The sequence below is a fragment of the Sorex araneus genome, chromosome 11 (genome assembly GCF_027595985.1).
Source record: "Sorex araneus isolate mSorAra2 chromosome 11, mSorAra2.pri, whole genome shotgun sequence".
NCBI lineage: Eukaryota > Metazoa > Chordata > Mammalia > Eulipotyphla > Soricidae > Sorex > Sorex araneus.
The window spans coordinates 8,704,126-8,723,796 of record NC_073312.1 but is presented as its reverse complement, the minus strand read 5'-3'; positions in this window follow the sequence as shown (position 1 = coordinate 8,723,796).

The following is a 19,671-nucleotide window of genomic DNA, read 5'->3' as shown; positions in this document are numbered from 1 at the left end:
TTCCTGCAAACAAACATCCTGCTGTACTATCGCTCTGGCCCCTGTTCTTCAGTCAACTCTTACAATATAGCTTGTACTATGAGAGTCATTTTTCTGTAGCAGAAAACAGTTATTACTATTTTTACATTTTCCTGTCTAATCTATCCATCTGCTCTAGCTTTATTAGGAAGGAAATTGCTCAGAGTTAAGCAAGAGGAGGAAAGAAGAAAGAATAATTATATGAAAAAAAAAAACCCACATGCCTCTTCTAAGTCAGGTAAGAACTGACTCCAAGAAGACTGTGATAAACAATAGACACAGATCAATTTTAATTGCTAATTCATTTTACACTTATTACTTCCATGAAGGTATTAGCTTGAAAAGCTCAAAATCATAAGTTTGATATAGAGATAAACTATACTAAGATAAAGAAGACTGAATACTTGTTTTTAATCTCCAAGAGATTATAGTGGTACCACTGTTGCATTTGACCAAGAAACGACTTGTGATGCATAATGCAGTTGAAAATCTAACTGCAAAGCTACTGGAATGATCTTGATTGAGGGTAAGAGGATTAGAGACGTGTAAGTAACTCAAGCCTCAGTAGTTGCACCCTGAGGTTACCGCAGGTAGTGAGGATGGAGATGGGGAGCCACTTGGGGATTCAGGATTTCTATTTAGGATTCCTTTCAAGCTTAGATTGTGTTTCTTTATCCTGCGTCTTAGCATTTTATTCCTAAATTCCGTCCTAACAGAAACAGAAAGAGATGCAGGTTCTCTCCATAAGCCTGATGAGCAGGAACTAAGGAAATGCTTTAGGATAAAGGGAACTGTAAAATGAAAAGTTCCCATAGTTCCTCCCAGAACTGTTGCAAGTCTTTTTTTAAATTAAAATTTTATTTTATTGAATCACCAAGTGGAAAATTGTAATGCCTTCAGGCTTAAGTCTCAGTTATACAATGCTGAAACAATCATCCCTTCATCAGTGCCCATATTCCACCATCAAAAAAAAAAAAAAAGAAAAGAAAAACCGAGTACACCTCTCATCCCACCCCCACTCCCACCCCCTGTAACTGATAAATTTCACTTTACTTTCTCTTTACTTTGGTTACATTCAATATTTCAACAAAAACCTCACTATTATTGTTAGGAGTTTCCCACTGAGTCAGACCTGTTGTGAAGAGATATGAGGTCACGGCCACAGTAGCGGTTGTGCGGTTTTGGATTTCTGTACTTTAGCAACTAAGTCCAGGGAGATTTTTTCCAGATATTGGATTATTGCAAGCTTGTAACTCTCATCTGTGATCGTCATAATATGGCGGTCGCCACGCCCTTCACCCCTGGCAAGGAAGAGGCGAGAGAGAGAAAGACCTTTCCCCTCCTGGGCAGGCATGGGGCCGCGGCTTAGTTCTCAGTCTGGAGACATTCTGCGAGGAGCTGCCGATACCAAAAGTAGTTTAGCTGGCCTCTGGAGTCAAGCTCGTGCAGCTGCAGAGAGGCCGCACACGTGCAGCCCCTGGGATCACATCTCGGCAGCGGGCGGGGCCGGTACTGCCTCAAATCTTTTTTTATTCACAAATATTCCCGTTCCAAGCCTCGGTTGTTCACAAATATTCCCGTATTCAGGCACCGTGCTGGGGCTGCAATGGTAAATCCACAAAAAGGATTTCTGCCCCCGCACGGAAGCTGCCATTCCACTGAGATGCCAAAGATGAAAACAATTAACCACATGAACCAAAGCATGACAAGTGCTATGAAGAAAAGCACCAGGTGCTAGGAGGGGGCATAATGGAGAAAATACTCTGGGTGATCAAGGAGAACTTCGCTAAAAAAAAAAAAAATCTTCTAGGATAAAAGGGTTGGTAGAAATTAGTGAGAAAAGAATATTAGAGAACAGTCGAGAAGAAACAACGTGACAGCAGGCCTTTGACATCCCCTTAGAACTGAAAGCAAGATAATGAGAGTTGAGTGATGCGAAAGAAAAGGAAGGGGCTCTGGCATGTGGAAGAACGGGATAAATGAACATCCAGGTTACGCTTGTCCTGTTTGTCCCAGGGAAGATGCTGTGTAATGAGCCGCTGTAAGACGTGACACTTCATAAGGGCATCTAACTGTCCAAAGGAGCTGTCTTATGGGGGAGGAAAGGACGAGAAATGAGACCAATTAGAAAGTCTTCATAATTCTTGGTGAAAAAAAGGGATGATGATGAGTTGGATCAGGAGCATGGGAGTGAGCAGAGAAAGGAGGAATAGGTGGAAAATTTATTTTTGAGTTACAATAGACAGGAGTTGGATTAAATATTAAAGGTGAGGAGGAAAGCTTTCAGGGATGCCTCCAGAAACGTTTCAGCATCTCTCCTGATAGACTCATTAGCTGACCACGTTCATCCAAAGCCCAGGTTTTATTAGACATATGTGGGCCCTAGAATGAGGGGTGGGTGAGCCATGAAAATAATGAAGCAGCCACAGACTCCAAACTGAATTAAAAAAAAAAATAAAGACAGATGGAGCAGATGGCTAGAAGGAAGGTATTGCTGCTTATGGACGAGAGGCCTCCATGAGGTTGAAGAGCTACTTGCAAGGACGCCTGCTCTTAATCAACAGACCAGCAGGACAGGTCATAACCAATAAGTAGGACACTTGAATTAGCAATTCACGGTTGTTTCTCTACACCCCACGCCGTCCAAATAAGCGACAGCTTCTGGATGCTGTGAAGGTTTCTGGGTGGGGTCCCCCACCGACACACAAGACAAAGAGCAGGGAAGACGGAGCGATGGAGCACTTTAGTGAAAAGGAAGACAAATTAATTAGCTTCTAAAATCCTTTCCACTTGGCATTAACGCAATAGATTCCTGCATGGCCAAATATCATTTTCCAATTGTGCAAAGTGTCCATTTTCATGTTCTAATTCATAGAGGCGGTGTTGTGTTACAGCAATTTGGTCTAATTTATACAAGACAGATGAGATGCACTTGAAGAGTTAAGTGAAACAATAGAAGAGCCTCAAATATGAGTGAATCAGGGTCCTTAGTGAAAAGTGAAACTACTTTTGTGCTGATTCTGATAACAGTTATTATGTACAGACCAAAAGGCATACATGAATTTTATTTTTCTAAAGCATTGTTTTTTAATTTAAATTTTTTTTAAAGGAAGCAATGTTTGAATGACTATGAAGAAAATGTGAACAAATTTTTCCCAGACTAGTTTCCGCAGGGATTATCTTTGGCCATTAGAGATAAAAAATGGAGAAAGGTTTTAACAAATTAAATTACATGCTGCTATTGTCAATTTTCTTCTTAAGTCCCAGAATTGAAGAATCTGAAAGGAAGATACTGTAAATTACTGCAGGACTCTTCATGTTGTTTTTAAGAGCCAGTGAAATTTATGATACTGGGGATAGCGATTTGTGTGATGGAAAGTGAATGTTTATTCTATTTTCTGTAACTTTAATGCATTGTTTATAACCCTATCGACATGTTGTATTTTAAACACGCTACTAAATTCATGGCGTATCATGATCCATATGAACACGATATACGAAACTCATGGTTCCTTTCCATTCTTAAGTGTTGCTTCCAGAATTTAATTGACAAGTCTGGTTGCTTCCACCTCAACTGAACAGAATTTCTCCATTATCAAATTAATGAAAAACACCCTAAGAACTACCGTGTCCCCAGAAGTTTGTCTAATTAGTCATTACTTTCAACAGAACACAAATAATGTAAAAGTCTTGATTATAACAACATAATTAGTAATTTGCTTAAATGAAGGCAAGAAAATTAACTTTATGGAATAAATATAATTTATGAATTATGTATGACTTATTATGTTTCTAAAGAATACGCTCATGGAAAGAACACCAAACCTGCTTGAAAATCATTCAATCCAGCCATCTTTGCTATTTTACCATGCCTTTGCAGACACCATTTTGTCAATGTATAAAGGTATATTTATCAAGAATTAGGACTGGAGCAATAGCACAGCGGGTAGGGCATTTGCCTTGCACGAAGCAGACCCAGGTTTGATTCTTCTATCCCTCTCAGAGAGCCCGGCAAGCTACCGAGAGTATCCCGCCCTCAGGCAGAGCCTGGCAAGCTCCCCGTGGCATACTCGATATGCCAAAAACAGTCACAACAAGTTTCAAAATGGAGACGTTCTGGTGCCCACTCGAGTAAATGGATGGACAATGGGATGACAGTGCTGCAGTGCTATATTTATCAAGAAAGAAAGCTCGGACCTGTGTCATTTTCACAGGTCCCCTTTCTTTCCCTTTGTTGATGTGAGGGGGGGGTCACTTCTTTGGCTGTGGTCCACCCTGGCTATGGGTGCCACTGGAAATTAATTGTGAGCCCGGGGACCACAGAGAGCCCAGCTGCCAGGCTTCGCTTGGTGCATTGGGTGGCACAGGAGCCCACACTTGAAGCGTTTCACCATCTGCGCTGAAGCTCTAACCTGCTGAGCTACCGGCCGGGGCCCGGGACACGTATTATTGACCCGACAGTGATGGGAGCAGTACTAGGACACACAGGTGAGCCTCCCTTGGCGTTAACTATCCCTGGTGGATATTAAAATCAGGACTGGTGCAGAAGCCCGGGAGCTAAGAGTTCAGGGGCCTGAACGACATCCAGGAGAACGGTGGCAGGAGTCAGTGGAGAGAGGAAGATGATCCAGACACCAAAGAGGGGGTTGCGGAACAGTGTTCTAGAAGGTGTAGTGAGAGGAGGAGGAGGTGAATGAAGATGCTGGGGAGAGGTGACTAGTTTGGAGAGGAGAAGTCTGCTGCTCACTCAGAGGCCCCGTTGCACACGCAGCCACGGAGCGGCTAGAAGATCAGAGCAAGGGAAGGGGGGTGGGGGCTGGAGCCATAGCACAGCAGGGAGGGCGTTTGCCTCGCACATGGCTGACCCGGGTTCGATTCCCAGCATCCCATACAGTCCCCTGAGCACCACCAGAAGTAATTCCTAAGTGCAGAGCCAGGAGTAACCCCTGAGCATCGCTGGGTGTGACCCAAAAAACAAACAAAAAAATTGGGGTGCATGTCCAATGTTGCTGGTGGGGAGGGGGCGAGGAGGCAGAGAGGGTGCCCGGGCCCACTGCAGGGCCCAGCAGCCAGCAGGGTGGGGCTGAGGTTCAGACTCTGCATCGTCAGGAGCCCCCAAAGCACTCGGGGGCTTGGGGGCCACACCCACCGGAAGTTTTGCACGTGAGCTGTCTCCCCAGTCCCTCTCACGCCCTGAACCTGAGCAGACACGAGGACCTTCTTGCTCGCCACAGGGGTTTGATACCTTTCGCTCACCCCTTGCTTCCGCCTGATGTCAAGAAACGTTCCATAACTCTGTTGCTTAGTGTCGGAACAGTCAGGGGTGAGAGAATCTCACAGCAGACAGCGGCCCCTCATGCTGTCACCCAGACCTCCGGGGGCCAAGTGGGCACTGCAGGGTGATCTCAATCAACTTTAACCAAGAAGTCTGTGATGTCCGCGGGAATGGAGTTGGGACCCTTCCCCCCACCAGCCCCTACCCCTTCCTGTTGTTGCCTGCTTCTCCCCCAGCCCTTCATGGACCTCACGCTCCAGCCTGAGCAGAAGCTGGTTTGGGGGACAAGTCCAGAATCTTTCCTGGGAGCGTGCCCGACTAGCCCTGCCTACCTCTGTCCTGCAGCCTCCCTGGGACCCAAGTTGTCCCAGTGTTGGCTCAGTGGTGCCCCCTGCAGACCTACAGGTCAGTTTTGACAGCTCCAGTTGAGCATCTGGGCAGCAGTAAATGTTTATTAAAATTGCTTGGGTTTCATGAAGGAACTGGCAGAGGAACCCAGGTATGCGGGACCCATGGCTGAGATCTCCAAGCCTGCTCAGATCGGGACTGGGCCTCCTCCACCCAGATCCCCAGTTTTCCAGTAGCTTGGCAGTCACACCCACAAACTGTCCCTGGTGCCATGTAATCTCATCAACGGCCAAGATCCAGCAACTATAAGACAAAGCTCCCAGAAGAAAGAAACACAATTTTTCCTGGAGCATGGCCACATTCGTGGCCATACAACTTCTTATACCGTAGCCCACTGATGTACCTAATGCAGCACACATGTGTTTAGTTTTAACACACTTGCTTGTATTCTCTTATATATGGGCTTAAAGGGCCCCAGAATGTAATCAACAACCTTTACACACTTCCCTCTTATTGTGGTGGGAAAATGCTCGCTAGTTGGGTGGGTGTTTGAATATTATCTATAATGAACTATTGGGAACTACTTTATGAAAATAAAATGTATAAAAATCACAAAAAAAGCAAGCTGCAACATAAAAAAATCTATTCTGCTTTACTAAAAAATAAAGCAAATTTTAAAGACAAAAAATAAAATTGCATGGTTTTTACTGTATTTAATAATAATAATAATAATAATAAATGAATTTTTTAAAAGAACTAGATGATCTGAGACCAGTGATTACCAAAGAAAAAAAAAAGTACTGTGACACTGTTCACAATAGCCAGAATCTGGAAACAACCTGAGTGCCTAAGAACAGATGACTGGTTAAAGAAACTCTGGTACATCTACACAATGGAATACCATGAAGCTGTTAGAAGAGATGAAACTTATTAACACGGAGAGTATCATGCTGAGTGAAAATGAGTCAGAAGGAGAGGGACAGACATAGAATGACTACATAATTTGTGGGACATTAAAAAAAAAACCAGTATGAGACTAACACCCGAGGATAGAAGAAACAAGGGCCAGGAGGAGTGGTCCACAGTTGAAGCCTGTCTCAAGGGATCTGGAGAGGGCAGCTGGGATAAAGAAGGGACCACTAAGATACTGATAATTGGAAGGGATCACTCTGGATGAGAGATGTGTGCTGAGAGTGGGTACAGGACCAAACATGATGGCCTCCCAGCCTCTGTATTACAAACCATAATGTCCAGAGAGAGAGACAGAGACAGAGAGAGAGAATAAAAGTGCCTCCCATAGAGGCAGGCTAGGTGGGGGTGGGGTGGGGGTGGCAGGAAGGATACAGGAGATATCGGTGCTCGGAAATGTACACTGGTGGAGGGCCGGATGTTGGAACATTGTATGGCTGAAATTCGATCACAAAAGTTTTGTAACTTATCTCATGATGATTCAATAAAAAAAATGTTAAATAAATGTTGTTAAATTAATCCCACTCAGACCAGATAAAAACCATTAGGAACTCTGCAAACAGAAACTCTCTCTCTCTCTCTCTCTCTCTCTCTCTCTCTCTCTCCAAACTTCACCCAGTTAATGTGCTTAACTGCTAAATAAAAGAAGAAAATGACCCGCTCTCCGCCGAGATGTGATTCCCGGCGGCCACACGTGTACAGCCTCACCGCAGCTGCACGAGCATGACTCCAGAGGCCAGCTAGACTACTTTTGGTACCGGCAGCTCCTTGCAGAAATGTCTCCAGACTAAGAACTAAGCCATGGCCCCATGCCTGACCAGGAGGGGAAAGGTTCTTCTCTCTCGCCTTTTCCTTGCCAGCAGCTGGAGGGGGGGTGGCAAAAGCGTGGCGACCGCCATATTATGAGGACCACTAATGAGAGATACAAGCTTGCAATGATCCAATTTCTGGAAGAAATTTCCCTGGACTTAGTTGCTAAAATACAGACCTCATATCTCTTCACAGTGGGTCTGACTCTAGTGGGGAACTCCTAACAATAATAGTGAGTTTTTTGCTGAAATATTAAATGTAACCGAAGTAAAGGGAAAGTAAAGTGAAATTTATCAGTTATACAGGCGGGGGTGGGTGGGTGGGCGGGGAGATGGGAGGTACACGGGGTGTTTGGGTGGAATATGGGCACTGGTGAAGGGATGGTTGTTTCAGCATTGGATAACTGACACTTAAGCCTGAAAGCATTGTAATTTTCCACATGTGATTCAATTAAAAAAAATGAAGTTCAAAAGACCCCGTGGTGCTCTCAGGGCCTGTCCGAGCAGCTTCATCGCACTCAGCTCTCTGGAACGGAACAGCCCTGGTGGTGCCTGGTCTCCTCGCATGCCAGTGTTTTTGAGGGCCACCTGCGGCGGGGGTGGGGGCAGGAACGCCTGGGTGGCCATCAGAGACCCCAGGTGGGCAGGTCGGGGCTGGAGGGCCCTGTCTCCAAGGTGCCCGCCCGCCGGGGAGCACGCGGGAGGCCCGCGGGCTGCCAGGCACCTGCTCCGCGCCCGCCCGTGCCAGGAAGGCTCCCGGCCAGCCCGCGCGCTCGGGGACCCAGAGCTCTCCAGGCTGGAGCAGTCGCTGCCGCTGGGGTCACGACAGGCCGGTCACTCTGCCAGCGCGCTCACGCGGGCCCGCATACCAAGTGCCCGCCAGCCACCGCAGATGCGGCTGGGGCCACCAGCCCTTGGCGGCAGAGCCGGCAGCCGCCTCAGCACCGCTGACCCAGCCACCCTGAGCTCCGCAAATCCAGGATGAGTCACGAGGAAGCCGGGGCTGCCCAGCCCAGGACATTGAGTGGGGGCCGAGGCCCGGGCATGGGGAAGAGGTGCCCTCTCCGGAACCCTGGAAGCCCAGTTACACAGACTTTGGTGTGGGAAGGCGGGGTGAGACCTGGGCCGCTGGTATTTCGATGCAGTTCCTCCTCTTGGATCCCACAGCCCCGCCGGAACAGGACAGGCACCGGGTCCCCCTTGGCACCAGTGGGAGGCTGGGAGTTTGAGTCCAGGGACCTCCCGTGCCAGACCCACGGGTCGGGAAACTGAGTCAGGGGCAGGGAGTGGGGGCTGAGTTCTACCAAGAACCTTCCTAGAGGCTGGGGAAAGTGGCAAAGCACTCTCCAATCAACCCTAATTGGAAACAACAGCTCTTAAATCTAAATTTACAGCATAATCAGCCTTCTGGTTACCCAATTATAATTAAATTAGATTGGCAGTGTGTTTCATATATGCTAATTAAAAAGCACCAACAGAAAAAGCTGCCTTTGCAAACGGCTGTGTCTGGAGAACGAAGTGTGGCTTGGGACTCACTGGGCGAGAAACCGGAAGTTCTGGGTTCGAGCGCGGGCTCTGTGGGCTGGCTGTGTGACTGTCAGGCAGGCTGTCAGCCTCTCTGATCCTTCTAGTCTGCAGGATTTCAGTTGCACGCAGCGTCTGTCACTCACTGTCTCCCTCCTTTCCTCTGTGCTTCCCCTCTTCCCTCTCCTCCCCTCTGCACCCCTCTTCTCCTCCCCTCCCCTCTACTCCCGTCCCCTCTCCCCGGTCCTCCCCTCGCTTCAAATCTTGTCCAGAAAACCACACACAACGAATTGTGTGCGTCTCTAGTGAAAGATTCGGGAGTGTTTCGTTTCGCCTCGGTGGCTTTATTTTTAGTACATTTTATCACTAATGAAATGATTAGCCCAGAGGAACAAAGCGTTTGCTTGCTCAGGCATTAAACAGCCGAGACACTGGCAGGCAGGGAGTCTGACTACACGGGCCCTTCGGCCTGGAAGCGGGGCGCACCCCTCACTCTGTAGATGGCCCGGGAGACGGTGAGGTACAAACCTTCCGGGGGGTGGAGGCTGCAAGGACAACGGACCCCGAGCTTCTCCCACAAGTCCTGGGCCCAAGGAGAGAATAGGCAGGTGCCCCCTCCTGGATGCCCGCCCAGGGGGCTGCTCTGTCCATCTGTCTCCCCCAGGCCCCCCTTGGGAGACTCCTGACGGTCCTGCTGTGCCTCTGGCCCCCGGGGGCCTGGAGGTTGGGGCATCCCAACGTGGCCTTTCTATGTCACCAAGGAAAAGCCACTTGCCGGACCTTGTCTCTGAGCTGGAGTCACTGACCGGGGCAAGAGGAAGCGAGGGCTCCTGGACACGCCACCCCCTCCTGGAGCAGCGAGCGTCTCTCCACGCCACCTCCCTCTGCCCCTCGGGAAAGACTGAGCTGCACTTCGCACAGCTCAGCTTCCGGCTGTCTCAGTTTTGCTTTGTTTCTGTTGGGGGCCACACCCGGAAGTGCTCGGGTCACTCCTGACAGTGCTCAGGGGATGTATGTGATGTCAGGGATTCAAACCAGGGTCAGCCACATGCAAGACCAGCACCTTCCCCGCTGGACTCTGGTTCCAGCCCCAAATTGGCCTTTAAAAGTGAACCCATCAGCGAAACCGCCTCCACCCTCCCATCAAGTCTCAAACGATTTTTATCCTCCCTAAAAAATACTATTACACGATTCTAAGGAATAGAGAAATATAAAAACAAACCAAAAAAAAGTCCTTCTTCCTTCTCTCCAGCCCTCACACCCAGAACTATGGTTTCTGTCCCTAAAACAGAGATGTCTCCAACTGTCTCTCTTTCCCCTGAGTCTGTTCTTACAGGCCAGATAAAACAATCCCCATGTCCTTTGTTACACCTGCTCTACAGGGAATCATTCCTTCGCCAGCTTCTGACACCAGGCTTTCCTGCAGCCTTCGGTGGCAAATCATCCCTTTTCATGACTTAGTACTATTCCACCATATGACTCTGCCGCTGGTGTTCTCTCCACTCACTGCTGGCAGACATCTAGGCTCTTTTGACCTCCTGGCTCTAGTGCCCTGACAAGGCCTCCTGGACAAGTATCTACTGGATATGTGTTCTCTGTCCCTAGGTGGGTCTGCTGGTTGCTGCCGTCAGTCTGTTTCACCACAGCCGGCCTGCCTTCCCCAACATCGACACATCCCTCTCACCATCACAAGATGGAGGCAAGAAGGTTCCTGTTCATTTGGCCCAGAGTTACCCTCTTTAGGTGTGGTGACATGGGACCCCTCGCTTTGCTCTGTGTTCCATGTACCAAGGTACCCATATAGGAGTCATCCCCAGAAGCGCTAGGTGAGGGCAGGAGGTGCCAGGGATCAAAGCTAAGGCTTCACGCATGCTAGGCTTGTGCTCTGCCACTTCAGCCCGTCCGTCAGTCCTGGTGTTTGATGCTGGTTTCCAGACAAAGTTTGGTGCCAAGCTGCATTCATCTGTCCTGTGCAGCCCTCCTGGAAGGAGGGAGGGAGGGAGGGTGGGAGGGAGAAAGAGGCATAAAGACAGGCTGGGGAGGTGATGGGAGGGAAACTGGGGACTCTGGTGCTGGGAAATGTGCACTGGTGGAGGGAGGGGTGTTAGAACACTGTATGCCTGAAACCTAATCATGAACAGCTTTGTAAGGGTCTATCTCACAGTGATTCAATAAAAAAAATCAAATAAAAAATTATTTGCCCTCCTGGATGGGGCAAGTAAGTTCTCTGCTCCCTTCCCCCTCACCTGAGCCCAGGGAGGCTCTGTTCTCTGGGTGCTGGGCCATGCCAGCTCCCAGAGGGACCCCCCCCACACACACAACACTCGTGCGTGCCTCTCCACAAGAGCCATTCACCGTGATCAGAGCCAGGCGTCCTGGCTTCCCTCCTCTCGGTCCTGCATCGTGCCAGGCCCACCGCCATCTGGCACCTGAACCAGTACCTTTATCTTGGTGTCTGTGTCAGCTCTGCCGAGAGAAGGCAGAACCAGGGGGTCCTGTTGTCTTCCATCTCAAGCAGGTGATTTACTCTCTCTGAACCTCAGTTTCTCATCTACAAAGTGGGCAGGAGGGCAGAAGTCTCCTTCGAGATGTGTGCTACGATCACTGGTTGCTGGGTTTGGGGTTAGGTTTGGGGCCACATCTGGCGATGCTCAGGGGCTACTCCTGGCTCTGCACTCAGGAGTGAATCCAGGCAGTGGTTGGAGACCATGTGGATGGCTGGGGGGTCGCACCCAGGTTGGCCTCAGGCAAGGCAAGCACCTTGCCCGCTGCACTAGCGCTCCAGCCTCTGGCTGGTTTTTTTTTTTTTTTTAATCGGGTCTCACATCCAGCAGTGCTCAGAAGCTACTCCCTTCTGGCGTGGTGCTCAGGGGACCATCTGGTGTGGGGAAAAAATCCATATAAAGCCCACTGAGCTGGCTCTCCACGCCACCCTTCCCCATCCCTGGGGGGCTACAGGGGATTCCGCGGTGGGGGCTGGCGTGGAGACAGGCGTCTGCATTGCTGCCAGCCATGAGTCCCGCGCGGGCTCTATCTACCTTTCAGAAACCCCTTCTCCAGCTTGGCGTGGCTTGGGAGGCAGCTCCTGGGGGCTGCGGGGGAGGGGGGTAGGGGGGGGGCTGGCATAGCTGTCGCGCTGCAGGGGGCGGTGCCTGGGGCGTGGCTAACTACCCCCAGAGGTTTCTAGGGGCTGCGCCGTCTGAGTGCGGCCCGGGCTCCCCTGGTTCCAGTAGTGCTGACAGCTGCTTGGTTCCGGTCCCTGCACACCCTCGCTGCCTCCGGCAGTGCCCGCGAATGCCTGAGGGCACCCGGGCGGGCACTCCCTCTCACCGTCTCCCTGCTCGCTGAGACGCAGCTGGGGACCAGCCTGGCCAAGTGCTCCCTGACCGAGCCCCGTAACGGTGGCTCCTGAAGATGCCCCGTGCCGCGCTGCACCCCTGCCCACCCCCAGCCCCTGCAAGAGGGTCCTTCAAGACATCCCCCTGCCTGCCCTGTTCACTGGTTTGGTGGTGCAATGAGGGGAGCCATGCAGAGTAGCAGGCCCCACCCTACACACGTCCAGGTGGAATAGAAATTTCCCCTCAAGATCCCATCTCCCAGGGCCTGGCCAGTGGCTGCCCTGTGGCCAGAGCCCAAGGCGTGAGTCTCTCTTTCAGCTGGTTCGACCGCCGCACGCTCCTCCAGCCGGTCAAAGCTTCTAGGTTTGGAGGCTCTGCCAAGCTGCAGTGAACCCATGGACCCATGAAAGCCGGGCTCGTAACAACATGATACAAACAAAATTACCCTTGTCTTGAAAAAAAAGTTCCTCCTCCCTTCCACAATTCTCCAGTGGCTGAGGAATACAGTAGAATTATTGCATAAGACTTCTAAGAAGTAGTTTGTTTGTTTTTCAAGGAGAGGGTTAGGATGTCTCCTTTTGAATGACCAGAAGGTGGATGCGGTAGCTGGAGCTGCAGCAATCATCTTGGGCTATGAAGTAAAGTCTGCATGGTGAAAGCAAAGTGCCAGTGCAGGTAGCATAGGAGGAACCGGGTCCCTAACAGCCGCGGCAGTCCCCTTCTGACCCTGCCCTCTGCCTCCTCTTTACTTCTAGGAGAGGCTGGCATGCCTCATCTTCCTCAGTCTTCTCAAGCTCTTGCCTCATCGTCAAACTTCAGGCTGGTAGTCTGGCTTAAACCTGAGGCATGCTCTTTTTCTGGAGCTAATCTGGTTTGGAAGCTAAGTGGGGAGGAGTGACTTTTGCATTATGATTTAATAAGACCTGTGTCGTACCACAGATGGCACCTGTCTCCAAGAAACGACCCAGGCCTTAGAGTCAGCGGGATCTGGGCCACTCTTGACTCTTCAGATCCGCTCACGGTGTAACCTGCACCAGCCACCAGAGGCTTCCGCAGTGTAGTTTCCCACTTCATTAAATCCAAGCAGTCCTAGTGACTGGGAGTGTTTACCTGCCCGAGGCGTGACTTGCCTCTGCTATTTGCATGACCTATGGCAGCGAAAACTCAGAGGAGGCCTCGTCCTTCCTGGAGCTTGAAGTCAAGTGATGGGAAGGCGATAAAGTGAGCAAATAAACGCCAAAGAAATGCACCCGGCAAGCGTGGGGGAGGGCAGCCCGGAATGAGGAGTGAGAGCTGCTGACTCTCCCTCCAGGATGAAGCCGGGGCAGCGCCTCTTGGCTGGCCACGCTGGTCATGGCCCCCACCGTTTGGCTCCTGCCCAGCTCCAAGGGGCCCCAAGCTGTGTCCTCTGTCCCTGGGGACGGGTGGCCGGGCAGCAGGCCATGCACAGACTGCGGCCAGGGAGGGCTGTTGGCTGCAGCCCGCCTGGCCCAACTTCTCGGTGCGTCTGCGGGCCGAGCACCACCTGGGCACAGGGCGGCCCTGGGCAGGACTCGCTTCGCCCGTGTCCAGGGCTGGACCGGCCTCTGGCTGCCCTCCCGTGGAGCTCCAGCGCCAGCACTGCCTCCTGCTCTCCCCTCCCCGCCTCCCTCACCCTGCTTCCAGTTCAGGCCAGGCCGGGAGGCCCAGTGCCGCCGCTGGTGTGAGAGACCAGATCTGAGCAGAGCAGACTGGAGGTCGGCTCGGTGTCAGGGGAGGAGCCATACATGTCAGGGAGGAGTCACAGTGATGGGGAGGAGCCATGGTGTGGGGAGGAGCCCTAGTGATGGGGAGGAGCCCCAGTGATGGGGAGGAGCCATAGTGTGGGGGAGGAGCCCCAGTGATGGGGAGGAGCAACAGTGTGGGGGAGGAGCCATAGTAATGGGGAGGAGCCATAGTAATGGAGAGGAGCCCAGTGATGGGGAGGAGCCCCAGTGTGGGGGAGGAGCCATAGTGTGGGGAGGAGCCCAGTGATGGGGAGGAGCCACAGTGATGGGCAAGAGCCCAGTGACGGGGGCACATCTGCAGAGCTCACAGGGGCAGGAGGCTCTGAGGAGTCACATCTCGATTTCATCCTCAGAGTCAGGAAGTGTGGCATCACCTAGCCCCAGCTGGTGCTGGGAAGATGGATTGCGTGGGAGAGGTCCAGTGTCTGGTCAGCTGGCCCAGCACCCTGGCCTGGGGACAGTCACCTGAGCTCCCTGGGCCTCAGATAAGGGGCCTGATGGAGTCTGGAGGCACCCTCCGGGTCGAGGGCACACGAGTCACATGCAGGAGACCCAGGTTTCAGCCCCAGGTACCAAGCGGTCACCCAAGCACTTCCAGGAGCACCAGGTGAGGATTAAGCCCCAAGCACCATCCACTGTGGCCCCAAAACCAAAATAATAAACAAGGTGAGTGCTTGAGGGATCAGGACACATGTGACCACACAGGGCCCCATGTTGGTCCCCAATACATCCTGGCTGCCCAGACACCCCAGGTGCATCCCTGAGGCCCACCGACGGCTGGACAGGTCCCAACAGAATACAACGGGGTGTCCTGTACCCCCTGCCTCGCACTTGTGGGGGAGAAGCAAGATCACTCAGGGAAACTGTTAGGCGTGTCCGAGAGCACAGGCCTGTCTAGTGTGTCACTCACATGGCCACTCAGGCCCTGCCAGGCCCACCCAGAGCCCGAGGCAGGCAGGAGAATGAGGGGCTCCCCTCTACCTCCGGCGCCCAGCCGGTGCCCAGAAGGTGCAGGGAGCACAGCCTGGGCCTTCCTGGGACCATGGGGCCCCCTGAGCACTGGGCGGGGGGGCGGGGGGGCCGGGGAAGGCATACACAAGCTCCAACCTTGCAGTCAGTGTGTGGCACTGTGGGGGAGGGGCGCTGCCCAGGGCCTGCAGCCGGGCCTCCAGGCTCAGCTTGCCCAGCTGCCGACCTGGGGAACTTCTCTCCAGGGCCTTCCTGGAACTGCCCACGGGCCCTGAGCTCTGGGGAGGGCCAGCCCTCTGGGCTGTTATCTCTGGCTTCGGGAGCAGCCTGGCCGGCCCCTCGGGCAGGGCTCTGGATGCCAGCCATTTCCTCCCAGCCCCAAACTCCATCCAGAGTAACCAGGTGCGACTCTGACGGGAGCCGTGCTGTTTAGTAAAAGCGCAGCTGGCCGGGCTGGAGCAATAGCACAGCGGGGAGGGCGTTTGCCTTGCACGCGGCCAACCCGGGTTCGATTCCCAGCATCCCATATGGTCCCCTGAGCACCGCCAGGAGTAATTCTTGAGTGCAGAGGCAGGAGTCCCCTGTGCATTGCCAGGTGTGACCCAAAAAGCAAATAAATAAATAAATAAATAAAGCGCAGCTGGGGGGCGTTTCAGAGGCAATCAGGTGTTTGGTGGAAATTTTGTCTCCTACAATGTTTTAAGATCTATTTATAATGCAACCTTTGGAACACATGCTGAAAAGCATTGATCTGAAACTTCAATTTAACTGAGCATCTGCATTTTATCTCTCAGCTCAACTTACCCCGCCTTCCCTCCCTCCTTTCCGCCTCTCCTTCCCTCTCCCCTTCTTTCCTCCTTCCTACTTTCCCCCTTCCCTCCTTCCTTCCTTCTTCTCTCCTTCCCTCCCTCTCATCCTCCCTTTCTTCCTGCCCCCCTCCTTCCTCTCCTCCTCCCCTCCCCCTTCCTCCTAACCGCTCTGCAGATCCCAGGGTGCTTCCCGGGTCCCCCGCCCTGTCCCCAGCTAAGGGGACAGGCCCGCATCTGGTAGGGACGCCTGTGCTCAGAGCCATCTGCGCCTGCCCACCTCACCGGTTTCCCAAACAGTTTGGGGGTGCAGGGGAGGAAACAGCAGCTTCTGAGAGGGAGGACGGCAGCTCAGGGAAAGGCCAGAGGAGACGATGCTTGAGCTGGACTTGGGTGGACAGAGGACAGCAGCGCCGCGGTGTCCCGGCTGAGCGAGACGGGGCAGGCAGGGCCTGCTGACGTCAGAGGGAGCAGAGACACAGTTGGGCCCAGAAGAGCGTTCTTAACCCCACTGGAGCATGTGGGCCTTTCTCCATGGGTCTCGCGAGACTGAATATAAACATAGACTCCGGCCAGGTCCAAGATTTGGAGTCTCACCGGTGACACCTCCCACATAACCCAGGCGAGAGGGCTGGGCCCCGGCGGTGACCACCAGCTTCCCTATTTTTATCCCTGGTCAGGACCAGTCAGAGGAAACACCCCGTTTCTTTCTTTCTTTTTTCTTTTTTGGGTCACACCCGGCGATGCTCAGAAGCTACTCCTGGCTCTGCACTCAGGAATTACTCCTTAGTGGTGCTCAGGGGACCATACTGGGTGCTGGGGATTGAACTCGGGTCAGCCGTATACAAATACAAGGCAAACACCCTCCCCACCATACTATCGCTCCGGCCCCAAAACACACCGTTTCTAGTGCCCTCGCTCCCGAGCCGGGCTCCGAGCCAGGTCCTCCGAGGTCTTCCTTCTTCTCTGCAAAGCTTCCCCACTCACCCCTGCCCTAGGGTTCAGCTCCATCAGAGCTGGTTTGTTCTCATCCATTGGTCCGGCGGGGTCCCTCAGTGGGGAACTACTTTCACCCCTGTTGGTTCTAAGATGGGGAGTGCTGGGAACCGAGAGCCTGATACACCGAGGATGGTGGCACTCGGCACTAGAAAACAAACTAATCTCCGCACATTAATTTTAAAAGTTTGAGGGACAGACAGAGAACGACTGCACTCATGTGTGGAATATAAAATAACATAATAGGAGACAAACACCTAAGGATAATAGAGGTAAGGGCCAGGAGGATCGCTCCATGACTTGGAAGCCGATCTCATGTGCTGGGGGGAGAGGCAGCTGGGATAGAGAAGGGACCACTAAGTAAGTGATGCTTGGAGGGCCGCTCAGGATGGGAGATGCATGCTGAAAGTAGACTATGGACCAATCATGACAGCCATTTAGTACCTGTACTGCAAACCATAACACCCAGAAGGAGAGAGTAAAAGGGAATGTGCCTGCCACAGAGGCAGGGATGGGGGGCTGTGAAGCGGGGGAGGGATACTGGGAACGCTGGTGGTGGAGAATGGGCACGGGTGAAGGGAGGGGGCACCCAAACATTGTATGGCCGAAAAGTAATCATGCAAGTTTGTATGTCTGTAACTGTATCTCACAGTGATTCATTAAAATTTTTAAAAATTATTTAAAAAATAAATAAATAAATAAATGCACTGTAGCACTGTAGCACTGTCATCCATTGCTCATCGATTTGCTTGAGTGGGCACCAGTAACGTCTTCATGGTGAGACTTGTTACTGTTTTTGGCATATCGAATACAGCCACGGGGAGCTTGCCAGGCTCTGCCGTACGGGCGGGATACTCTCGGTAGCTTGCTGGGCTCTCCGAGAGGGAGGGAGGAATCAAACCTGGGTCGGCTGCGTGCAAGGCAAATACCCTACCTGCTGTGCTATCGCTCCAGTATAAATAAATAAATAAATAAATAAATTTTTCTCGCCACCCAAATCCCCCCAATTCTTTGCTATACTAAAGAAATGTGTGGAATCATTAAAGGGGAATTTGGCTAAACTTAGCCCAAATTTATTTCCTCTCCTTCCCTTCCCTTGGGCTGCTGTTGTGAGGGTGCCCTGGGTCCCTGTAAAGCACTGTGGCTCATGGGTCACCTGCACGTGGTTGGGGGCGGGGGTTGGCCCAGGAATCACTCTCTGTCCGGCGCGTGCAGGGCAGATGCTCCACCACTGGCGCGCCTATGGGATTTCCAGTTAGGTTTTATAGACGGGGCTTCCCTTCGCAGCCGATGGCATTCTTGGCTCCGAAGGGTTGCCTCTGCCCAGCTGGCACCTCCAAGGCATTGGACCCTGCAGCCCACCATTACGTGGGTAAAGCAGGGGTGGGAAAGGGTGACTTTGGTCACATGACCCATTATGGCCAGCAGATTACTGGTGCCCTTGGAACCGTGTTCTTCTTCTCAAGCCCACGGCCGTATGCCCCGGGAGCCCACAGGGGTCGCCTGGCATCTGGCTGAGAAACGCTGCCTTAGAGGGTCGAAACAGACTGATGTTTTGGAACCTTGGAGAAGGTTCCAGCTGATCTCCTGGTTTGAGCAGCGCGTGGCGCTGACCCCAACCTCCCGCAGAGGCGGCCCTGACCAGGCCCTGAGGCAGGAAAGACGCTGCTCTCTGCTTTGGGGTTGCTTGTGATGCCTCGCTTTTGTGCCCGTGGTCGATGTCTCATACCCCTCGGCGTCAGAATCCAATGACCGGGTCCCTGCCGCATGCGACCATGACAGCAGATGCCGTGGGTGCCTACGGGGTTCTCGGCCCCCTCGTTCTTCCCTGCTGAGAGTGTTTGCGTTTGGCAGATACTCTCCCTCTTTGCCCCCTCCACTCCCAGTGGCAGATGCGGTTCTTTGGAGACAATCGAGTTTGCTGGGGACTTGGTTTAGCAGAATTCACTACCCTCCGTGAGAGCTTTCCGGAAAAGCCTTCGTTTAAAGCAGCCTGGGAGGTGCTTCTACCCGATTTCATGTCCCTAAACTCTGGGGAGCCAGACAGACCCGGGCCCCGAGGCAGATGGAAGGGGTGAGGCTGAGAATCTGCTGCCTCCAGGCAGCAGTGCCCTGGAGCTGCCCTGACTGCCCGGCTGGGTAGGGTTCGAGCCCTGCTCTTTCTGTTCCTTACAGCTCTGTCCATCTAGACTGACTCAGGTCTCTCCCCAGAGCAGGAAAATCCAAGTTAAAGAACATGCTGCTTTTCTGCGTTGTGTCTCGGGGCCCCTCGGAAATGATCACTCTGGACAGAACGGAGTGCTTGGAGGTGGAGGGATATCCATGAACACCTTTCAGTAACAGTATTATAAACCACAGTGTCTAAAAGGAAAAGGAGAGAGAGAGAAAGGAGAGAGATAGAGAGAGGAGAGAGAGAAGAGAGAGAAAGAGAAGAGGAGAGGAGAGGAGAGGAGAGGAGAGGAGAGGAGAGGAGAGGAGAGGAGAGGAGAGGAGAGGAGAGGAGAGGAGAGGAGAGGAGAGGAGAGGAGAGGAGAGGAGGGGAGGGGAGGGGAGGGGAGGGGAGGGGAGGGGAGAGGAGGGGAGAGGAGAGGAGGGGAGAGGAGGGGAGGGGAGGGGAGGGGAGGGGAGAGGAGGGGAGGGGAGGGGAGGGGAGGGGAGGGGAGGGGAGGGGAGGGGAGGGGAGGGGAGGGGAGGGGAGGGGAGGGGAGGGGAGAGGAGAAAAGGCAGGCAGGAGACGCAGGCAGGATCCCCTAAGCATGAAGCTTCTCCGTGACTGTCTCTCTCGCTAAAGAGCGACCCCAGTCTCATTTTTGAGTGAAGAGGACCCTTTTGGGAGCGGCCCTGATCTTAAGC